The sequence below is a fragment of the Melanerpes formicivorus genome, unplaced genomic scaffold (assembly GCF_026170545.1).
Source record: "Melanerpes formicivorus ecotype bairdi unplaced genomic scaffold, bMelFor1.0.p_v2 SCAF_1, whole genome shotgun sequence".
Lineage (NCBI taxonomy): Eukaryota > Metazoa > Chordata > Aves > Piciformes > Picidae > Melanerpes > Melanerpes formicivorus.
The window spans coordinates 61,095,801-61,106,909 of NW_027142353.1; positions in this window are offsets into that span (position 1 = coordinate 61,095,801).

Consider the following 11,109-nt stretch of genomic DNA (forward strand, 5'->3'; position numbering starts at 1 on the left):
TAATTCTGCATATAGTTTAGCATTTCCCTCCATGCTAGTTTAAGCTCTCTTTCCTCATTATAGCTCCATCAGGAAAGTTTTGAATCAAAATACTAGATTTGATTAGAATGTCACACTGCTGTGATAAACAAGGCTGGGAAACCCCTGAAGTCTGTTGAACATAATCTCTTGTCACAAGTATTCTATGAGTCAAATCAGAAAGATGTCTGCTTAGACTTGTTATTTGTGAATAGAGAAGGACTCATGGGATATGCAATGGCAGGTGGCTTTCTTGGCCATAGAGATCATGAAATGGTTGAGGTTAGAATTTTTGATGCAATGGGGAGCAGCATTGCTATTCCAGACTTCAAGAGAATACACTCCAAGGTGCTTAGGTATCTACTTACTTAGCAGAGTCCCCTAGAAATCTGCTTCCAGAGGCTGAGGAGTTCACAGGTGCAGGTCAGTTTGTAAGAACCATCTTTTCAAAGCACAGGAGCAGTGTTGTACGTCAAGCAGGTGGGGCAGAAGACCAGCTTGACTGAACAGGGAACTCCTCATGGAGCTCAAGAGGAAAAAGAAGTTGCATGATCTCTGGAAGCAAGGTTAGGCTGCAGAGTAAGAGTACAGAGCAGTGGTTCATATATGCAGGGAGAAGACAAGCAAAGCCAATTAAAGCTGAAGTTGGCTAGTGCTGTGTCAGACAAGAATGGAATTTTTTAAATATATATTAATAGCAAGAGGAGGTCCAAGAAACAACAAAGCTGGTGAAAGGGGTTGAAGGCATGTTCTATGAGAAGTGGCTAAAGGCTCTGGGTTTGTCTCATTTGAAGAAAAGGGGGCTGAGGGGTGACATCACTGCTCTCTACAGCTTCCTGAGGAGGGGAGATGGAGATGCTGATCTCTTCTTCATGGAATTCAGCAACAGGACGTGTGGGAAAGGTCCAAAGCTGTGACAGGAGAGGCTGAGACTGAACACTAAGAAGCATTTCTTCACAGAGAGGTTAGTCAAACACTGGAACAGGCTTCCTAAAGAGGTGGATCCTTGTCGTCCCTTCCAACCCTGACTATGATACTATGATACTATGGTCAATGACTAAAGCCTGTCAGCATGTGAGAGATATTTCGACAATGCCCTTAGTAGCATGTGATTACTTTGTGTCAGCTCTGAAGTGTCTGGACAGTTGGACTAGATGACTGTTGCAGGTCCCATCTAACTGAATTATTCTAATTCTATTCTATTCTGTTCTATTAAATTCTGTTCTATTCTATTCTATTCCATGCCATGCCATGCCATGCCATGCCATGCCATTCCATTCAATTCCATTCTGGTGTAAGACCTACCATAATGAAGAAGAAGGTGGTCCACACTGAACTCACAAGTGTTAATAGGAAGTGATGTTAGTTTGTACTAACATCAGTATTTTAGAATGGATTTGACAATGAATCAGAGTTGGTTGACAATGAATATATCAAGTGCTACAGTTGGTGGAGCCTAGCTAGCCAAGCCTGTGCTAACTGTGTTCTGATTTTGGATAAAATAAAATTCACTTTCTTTCTAGTAGCTGAAATAGTGCTGTGTTTTTGATTTAGGCAACCAGCACCAGAAGAAGAGGACACAGTCTCAAGCTGCACCAGGGGAAGTTTAGGCTCAAGGTGAGAAGAAAGTTCTTCACCAAGAGAGTAATTTGTCTTTGGAATGTGCTGCCCAGGGAGGTGGTGGAGTCACCGTCCCTGGAGGTGTTCAAGAGGGGTTTGGACGTGGCACTTGGTGCCATGGTTTAGTCATGAGGTCTGTGGTGACAGGTTGGACTCAATGATCTCTGAGGTCTCTTCCAACCTTAGTGATACTGTGATACTACTGTGATACTGTAACAATGTTGATAACATACTGATATTTTAGTTGCTGCTAAGCAATGTTTATATCAAGGCAAAGTTTTTTCAGCTTCTCATGCTGCCTTGCTAGAGGAAGCTGGGAGTGTACAAGGCTGTCTACATGTCAATTAGTCAACTGGAAGAACCTGAGGAACTGATCAAACGCAGGGAGTGATTCTTCTTTATCTGTGTTGTAGCTTAAGGCTTAATTGCTGGACTTTGAGGTGGAATTCAATTCCAGTGAGTGGAAATCCCCACATAGGGGTTTCCTCATAAACATGAGGAAAACAATTTCACTGTGAGGGCAATGGAACACTGGAACAAGCTGCCCAGGGGGGTTGTGCAGTCTCCTTCTCTGGAGATATTCAAGAGCTGCTTGGATGCATTCCAGTGTGACCTGGTATAGGTGATCCTGCTCTGGCAGGGAGGTTGGACTAGATGATCTTCTGGCCCCTCACATTCTGTGATGCTGTGAAATCATTGCAGAAGATGTGCTAACCAGACCTTTTCTCAACAGAACTAGTGAAATATTCCCTAGACAGCAGCTCTCTGAAGGAAGAATTGTCCTTGTTGTTTAAGCAGTTCTATACAAGACAGATGAGGAGACCAGTAAATATTCGCACCCATCCAGTGTTAATCATTGGAGTTCTGTCTTCAACACACAAACTTATAGTACAACTTTTCATCAACACAATCCATTTTCATCAAGGAAAAGGTGATGACAGAGCAGAAGCTAACTGCCACTTGGCCATTATAGTTTGAAAGAACTTACTGTGTGATATTATGAAAGTGGCCTAACACAGCAACTGTAAAATCATTTAGGTGAAAGCAATGATAGATGACTTGAATATCACTCATTAAAACACTGGGGATGGATAAAGCATAGATATGCATGAAGTCTGGTCCTTTTTGTTGCTGCCCTGTTGCCACAGTTGTTTGTATTAAGCCAAAAATATTTAAACATACCTAACTTGCATATTGCTTCCTTTGTGCCTTTGTATATTAATCAGAAACTTTCTCCAGCAGAAACTGTTCCAGGTAGCACTCTTTAGATCACTGCTGGAAGACAGACCTGTGTAAAAAACACTTGCACTCAAAGTAATTGAAGCAAGAGCTTCTCTGCCTCTGATGCAGTACTTGTATGACAGAAAACAAACAAAAACCCCACACATAACGTTTTAACCCCCAGAAGAGCCTAGGGGGCCACAGATGTAAGTGGTGCAGAAGACATCATAGAATCATAAAATCATAGAACGGTTTGGGCTGGAAAGGACCTTTAAAGGCCATCTAGTTCAAACCCCTTTTAGAAAGCAGAGACATCTTTAACTTGATCAGTCCATCCAACCTGACCTTTCTCCAGGGACAGAGTATCTACTACCTCTCTGGGCAAACTGATCCAGTGTTTCACCACTCTCACTGTAAAATATTTCTTCCTTGTATCTAGTCTGAATCTATTCTTCTTTAGTTTAAAAGCATTACCCTTTGTCCAGCTGCAACAGACTTTATTTAAAAGACTGAGTCCATCTTTCCTTTAAGTACTGAAAGGCCACAATAATGTCTCACTCAGAGCCTTCTCTTTTGTTCTGGGATGCACAATCCCAGCTTTCTCAATCTTTCTTCACAGGAGAGGTGTTCCAGCCCTCTGAGTTCATTTTTTTGTAGCCAACCCCTGGATGCACTCCAACAAGTTCATGTCCTTCTTGTGTTGAGGAAGAGAGTTTAAGAAAGGGGCATACTTTTTTCCTCACTCTGTGAACTTGCAAAATTTTATGTTCAGCAGTTCCTAAGCACATATTGCTGATAATGCAGTGATGGATTACTCTGCTAATTCAAGAGCATAATTAGCATGCAGCCTGCTTTTATACATACCTTTGTAGTGTGAAAACAAGTGAAAAAAATGGGAGGGAACTCTGGTTGTTTGTTGGGTTTTTTTTTGCTTCAGCTTGGTTAGAACATGTCTTGATCAAAGGGACACTCAGTATCAAAACAAAACTTTCCCCAGCCATTGTTTCATATTTCTTCCTGATCCTAGCCGTGTTCTACTTCCCTGTGACGCACTCTTCAGCTTTTGAAACTGCTATTTCTCTCCTTCAGTTACTGTATTGTCCTTCTAAAGGTGTTAACTTGCACTTTGGTGCTGCTCATGAGTTTGACTACTCTGACTTCCTTATTCAAAGAATAAGCATATTTGAAGCACCTACATACCAAAGCAAGAGCATTTCTGGGCCATCTATGAGGATCCACATGAACAAATGACATTGACACAAGCCATATTTTACAGTTCTATACTGTTCTTGCTTAGGCTGGCATAGAGTTAATTTTCTTCACACTATGGAGCTGTGTTTTGGATTTATGCTGAAAACAACACTGAAAATATAGGTTTGCTTTTGTCATTGCTCAGCTGTGCTTGCACAGCATCAAGATCTCTTCTGCTTCTCTCACTACCCCACCAGCGAATAGGCAAGGAATTGGGATGAGACAGTGGACTCCAACTAACCAAAAGGATATTTCATACCATATGATGTCATGATCAGCATATAAATCTGGCCAAGAAGAATGAAGTGTGTGTGGGGGGGACTGTTTGGAGTGCTGATATTTGTCTTCCCAAGTAGATGACACAAGTGATGGAAGTAGTGAATAAATTCTCACTTTCACCCTTCCAATTCTCTCCTCCATCCCATCAGAAGCGAGTGAGTGACCAGCTGTGCGTGTTAGCTGCCAGCTGGGATTAAACCACAACAGTACTAAGCATATCAAAGCAACTGTATGTTACTCAACAGAGCTTGCTGCCAACAGCATTATCTAGTTTAATACAGAAATGTAAAGATGAGTTTAAGGGCTTTAGGGAACACTAAATACAAAGCTAATGTTTGTGATCCCAGGGGGTTCATTCTGAAAGCCAATGTGAAGTTTGAGGAAACAAAAAGCAGTGCCAAACCCAGCAAAGCCCTCCTTGTACACACCTCTTTATACCCGTAATTCCAAGGAGTGTTCTTGCTCAGATTTCAGCTCTGGAAACTCTCCTACACAGGGGGAAAAAAAAAAAACGTTTTCTCAGAGCAGTCTTGCAGTTTGCCCTGAAAATGCTTTAGTGCACAAAGCTGAGCAAGCATGAAGAAATGTGAAGACTATTCATCTTCTTTTAAAAAGATTGTTTAATTCTTTGTTTATTGTACTGTACATCTCATGCAACCTCATTGGAGTTGAAATAATACAGGTGGAAGTGACCAGAAGGAAAAAAAAACCCCACCACGTGAAAGAAAACAGCTTTCAATAGACACAAATGTCAGACTCAACAGATGCAGTTTCTTCTCAAGTTCTTCACTGCCATAGATCCTCTGCACAGCACCTCAGGCTGTAAACACAGCACAGTTAGCTTGACCTTAGAGTGAGAGATACTCTCTACGCTCCTTGGCTGCAGTCCAGCATCAACAGGACATGTAGTCAAGAAACCATTTTCTCCTTTCTTAACAGATCTCCTAAGGAATCAAAGCCATCTTGGGTTGCAATCCTGGCCTCATTGAAAATCTCCAGCAAAGCCACCTCTGAATTTAAGAAACATATGATAATACCTTACTAGATGACATTTTTTAGGCTGGAGGTTAGGAGGAAGTTCTACACAGAGTGATTGCCCATTGGAATGGGCTGCCCAGGGAGGTGGTGGAGTCACCATCATTGGAGGTGTTCAGGAGAAGACTTGATGGGGTGCTTGGGTGCATGGTTTAGTTGATTAGGTGGTGTTGGATGATAGGTTGGATGCGATGATCTTGAAGTTCTCTTCCAACCTGGTCTGGTCTGGTCTGGTCTGGTCTGGTCTGGTCTGGTCTGGTCTCTTCTCTTCTCTTCTCTTCTCTTCTCTTCTCTTCTCTTCTCTTCTCTTCTCTTCTCTTCTCTTCTCTTCTCTTCTCTTCTCTTCTCTTCTCTTCTCTTCTCTTCTCTTCTCTTCTCTGTTTCTATGTCAGCTAGGGGCAGATGCTTGTACAGTACAAGGCAAAGCATGTAGACAGTAGGCCTTGCCCTGGCAACTATCTTCAGTGTTTGAACAAATATGTTCATGATTTCACTCTATATCACCTGGGAATGACCAATTCAAGGTAAAACTCGCCAGGCATTTAATCTCCTCAGTAATTTGGGAGAAAAGTGTTGTATTCTTCAGAAATGGGTACGGTAAATATTGTACCATATTAACTCTGGGAAAGAGAGACAAGAAACATTTTTTTTTTTATAGCAGAAACAAGACTTTCTGCTTGATTCCTCTCAGCAGTGAGGAAGCAAAGGCAATCTTTACCTGAGCATTCTTTATAGGAGAAATTATTTCTTTCACCTGCTTTGGACTTTCCTCTGAACTCTGAATCCTACAGCCAGGATGCCTCTTCAATGCTAAGTAACGTGCATTTATATCTCATGGCTGTTTTAAGAAGGCAAGCAAAGAAACCTGCATTCCTCTGATCTTTATATAGTTTGTTCTATGACTTTCAGCAAGAGGTTTTCAAATCATTCTTCTAATGGAATACATAGAATAAACCAGGTTGGAAGAGACCTTCAAGATCATCGCATCCAACCCATCAACCAATCCAACCCACCCAAACAACTAAACCATGGTACTAAGCACTCCATCAAGTCTCTTCCTGAACACCTCCAATGATGGCAACTCCACCACCTCCCCAGGCAGCCCATTCCAATGGGCAATCATTCTCTCTGTATAATACAGACAAAGGAAAATGTATGTAGCTTTATTTCTTTTCATATGAAACTTTACATAAACAGACTCTCTCTGTTGTTTGTACTCTAAACAATTATCACTTAAGAGTGACCTTCAGTGTTTTGTATTGAGAAACTTAAACTGCACGCAAGATGTGAAGGTACTTTTTTCTATATACAAGCATTCTCTCACACATTTTGTAAGCCTTGTGTCATAGAAACTATCAAGCAAGGTGAAAGTTTTCAAAATGCCATGGGCCCAGTTCAGTCCTATGGTGATTCAGACCCAGAGTTTTGGGGGAGAGCTACCAATTCTATCTGCAAAGAACACTGAAATCTTTCATCTACCCTTTAACCTAATACTTCACTGTCAGTTTCTGGAGACAGAGAGATCTTATAGGTGATGACTGTGGAAATGGACACAGAGACTTTTACTTATTCTCAGCTGAGGAGGCAGGTAAGAGGTGCCTCTCTCTGTCCACTGTAGATGTCTAAGTGAAATCCACACCCCAGTTAAAAGTTGGCTTCTGAATATGTCCATAAACTTCTCTGTGTTGACTGTGTCTAGCAGCTACGTGTTTCTCCCATGTTCTAGGTGCAAAAGGTCTCCTCTTACTTAACTCATGAAGTAATCTCTTGGCTAGAGAACTGTAACCACCTTGTCTTCTCTCTTATCTTAAAGTGTGGCTTCAATAGTAACAGTTGAAAGATGTTGCAATCTTGGAAAAAGTTCTGAGATGTGGACCAGAAATGGATGATACAATCACTGTTATGAAGGAAAGCATGATCCATGACTTAGTGTTTTCTGGTGTATGTTTGAGGTGACTGAAGCATTTTCTATGGCCTATTTTAAGATAGGATAAATCATTTCCTAGTGGATTGTTAGTTTTTTTTGGTGATGGTTTTTACTTTGTTTTGGTTTTTGTCATTCTTGCAGTAGAGAAAGCACACATGATCAGCTAACATAAGTTACTCATAAGCTTGTAGATACCGATGCAGCAATCAGGCAGGGGAAGTGCGCTTTTGTAACTGAGTCATGCTCATCTGCCCCCTTCTCTCCTGATGTATCCACAAAGGAAAAGCAAATTTAACTGGCATAATGTTGAACAGCTGGGGTGAGAATGTAGAGATAACATATTTTGCAGAATGAATGTGAATGAATACTACAATGGCCAATGGGAAACAAGTGGAAAATTTAAACATCCCATCAGTTCCTGAGATTGTCTTGTACCTCTGTCCATGAACAAGTGAAACAAGATTCCTAAACAGAGTGAAGATGAACTGCTTAGAATAGAGGTGTGACATCAGATCACACAAGATCAAAGGGCTACTGCCACACGCTCATTGCACTGAACAGTATAAAGGAATGGGAAGAGAGAAAATCCCATATTGCTCCTTCAGCACGTTCAACAAGAAGACAGAGCATTTGGAGCTTAGTGACCCTGTAGTTTTGAGCTGAGATGATAATTTCTCATAAATAAGCAACTACATGCTTAGAGGGGAAATGGCAATTTTCAGTTCATTGTTATAAGAGTTATAAGTTCATTGCTATAAGAGCTACAGGCTGGGGTCAGAGTGGCTGGAGAGCTCCCAAACAGAGAGGGACCTGGGGGTGCTGATTGACAGCTGCCTAAACATGTGCCAGCAGTGTGCCCAGGTGGCCAAGAAAGCCAATGGCATCCTGGCCTGCATCAAGAATAGTGTGGCCAGCAGGAGCAGGGAAGTCATTGTGCCCCTGCACTCTGCATTGGTTAGGCCACACCTTGAGTACTCCAGTTCTAGGCCCCTCAGTTTACGAAGGACATTGAGACACTTGAACGTGTCCAGAGAAGGGCAACAAGGCTGGGGAGAGGCCTTGAGCACAAGCCTTATGAGGAGAGGCTGAGGGAGCTGGGATTGTTTAGCCTGGAGAAGAGGAGGCTCAGGGAAGACCTCATTGCCCTCTACAACTACCTGATAGGGGGTTGTAGCCAGGAAGGGGTTGGTCTCTTCTCCCAGGCAACCAGCACCAGAAGAAGGGGACACAGTCTCAAGCAGCGCCAGGGGAGGTTTAGGCTAGATATCAGGAAGAAGTTCTTCATAGAAAGAATGATTGCCCATTGGAATGTGCTGCTGAGGGCGGTGGTGGAGGCACCATTCCTGGAGGTGTTCAAGAGGAGATTGGACGTGGCACTTGGTGCCATGGTCTAGTCATGAAGTCTGTGTTGACAGTTTGGACTTGATGACCTTTGAGGTCTCTTCCAACCTTAGTGATACTGTGAAAATCCCATATTGCTTCTTCAGCACATTCAACAAGAAGACAGAGCATTTGAAGCTTAATGACCCTGTAGTTCTGAGCTGAGATGATAATTTCTCACAAATAAGCAACTACATGTTTAGAGGGGAAATGGCAACTTTTAGTTCATTGTTATAAGTTTGTCAAAAGTGCTAGGCTTTAATTATAATTAACATTCCTAAACAGCTGCTTGCTTTCTCCTTTTGCTTAATGCAAATCAGTAAGTGCCCAATGACAATTTAATTGCTGTTCATTGTGCATTCACATGCAAACAAACATTCCCCTCTGAAGAATGCGTTTTCTGCTTCACAGAACATACAAAAGAGTATCTCTCATCTTCATCTTTGAGTTCAGCAAAGCTTTTATCAGATGCTGCATACAATTATACTTGTGACTCTTTTAACACAAAACTCAAGGTAATTCGATCACCATGTCCTCCAAAAGTTTCACTGCCAAGTCAGGAAGCACAATTCATGGACTATGAGTGGTGTGACAAATCATATTTGACAAACTGAGATTAGTCAAAGTAAACAGTTGGGAAGCAAACATGGTTTGTAACTGCATCTTCGATCAGTCTGTGAATAATGAACACATTCATTAGCAATCTAATGGTCAGCTCTAAGCCTGCTGCAGGTCTGTACACAGGCCATAACAAGGTCATTTAGAAATCTCTAGTCTGGGCACATTTGTGTAACTCTTGTCAAACCTGCAGTTGCGGAACTGGGCTGGAAAAAATTGATTTGAAAACACGACCAAGATTCACAGTGGGCAATTAATCTCAGAAATCTTTTCTTTTGATCACAGGAGGTTGGCATCCTCAATAAATACTGGTTAACTTAAGAAGTGCTGGGATTTCTCAGGAGGGAATGGGGGCTTTGCATAATTAGGGCCTAATTGGAGGAAGTGCTTGCTTCACTGTTTCGTATAACACAGCTGCACATCTATTGAATTTTCTGGACTGCATTTTGATTAACAGCTAATTGTCATATTATTTCTTCTTTGTTTCATTCTTGCTGGGCCTATTGGGACAGCAGAAGAAGAAAGGATTGTTATTCCTCTTCCACTAAATTACAATTAAACCCCACTAAAATTCTATACACTAATTCCTGTGGATTACATTCTTCTGGAGACAATACATTAAGTGGGAAATAAGACTGTTCTGGGTCTACTGAGTAGGGGGGCAGTCAAACAAAAACACTTAGTTTATCATGAAATGCCTTCAGCCACAGCAATTTCATCCAACAAAAATGGTAAATGCAAATATTTTAACAGACATTGCTATACAAGTAGGTCAGTACATGTGATGTGCTGAACTGCAGGAACTACAAGTTAAGGCTGACTGTCCAGATGCAACTTAAAGTTGTCCTTTTCTGTGGTGTTAATCTTGTATATACCATCCTTTCTGGTTTGGCTGAAGTCAGTGCCAGATGTACACCATGTACAGTGATGAGCCTGTAAGACCACAAGGAGTTAAGTGTTCAAGCCATGTGTTGACATAGCCTCTTGAAGTTGTGACATCCATGTTATCTTGTTTCAAACACAAGGAACTGGTTATACAAACCTTAGTTTCCTGGTCAAAATATTCAAAGTCCCAGGATCATTTTCCCAGTTAGATTCCTTCAGAAAAATGAAGTTTCTTCCTTTTCAAAGCATAAAGAACATATCTGAAGGAAGAGATTTACTCCAAGGTAAATATCTTTACTCAAGAATCAAATTGCCTCAGGGGTAAGATTACCACACAAGGTAACAAGCACGATGAGTTTGGAGTAACGTACTTCACCTGAAGTCTCTCAGCAATAGAAACCTATATTTGGACAGCAGACTATGAATAAAATTATTTGTTTCAATACTCAAGGAAACAGCTTTGTAAGTGTCCTAGTATTTTAGTCAAGCAAGACATTTTGTCAGGCCTGAAATGGTTCACTTGCTTTATTTTTTAGGTACATAAAGCTTTATAACACTATTTTGTAAGAAAGAATAAAACTGCACCAGGGAAGGTTTAGGCTTGAGGTAAGGAGAAAGTACTTCCCAGAGAAAGTTGCTAGCTGTTGGGATGTGCTGCCCAGGGAGGTGGTGGAGTCACTGTCCCTGGAGGTATTCATGAGGGGATTAGATGTGGCACTTGATGCCATGGTTCAGTAGTCATGAAGTGTTGTGTGACAGGTTGGATGTGATGGCCTTTGAGATCTTTTCTGACCTTATTGATTCTATGATTCTATTTTTATCTGAAAGTTGTAAAATAACCAAACTTCTGGTAAGGGTTGAAATTACTTAATGAA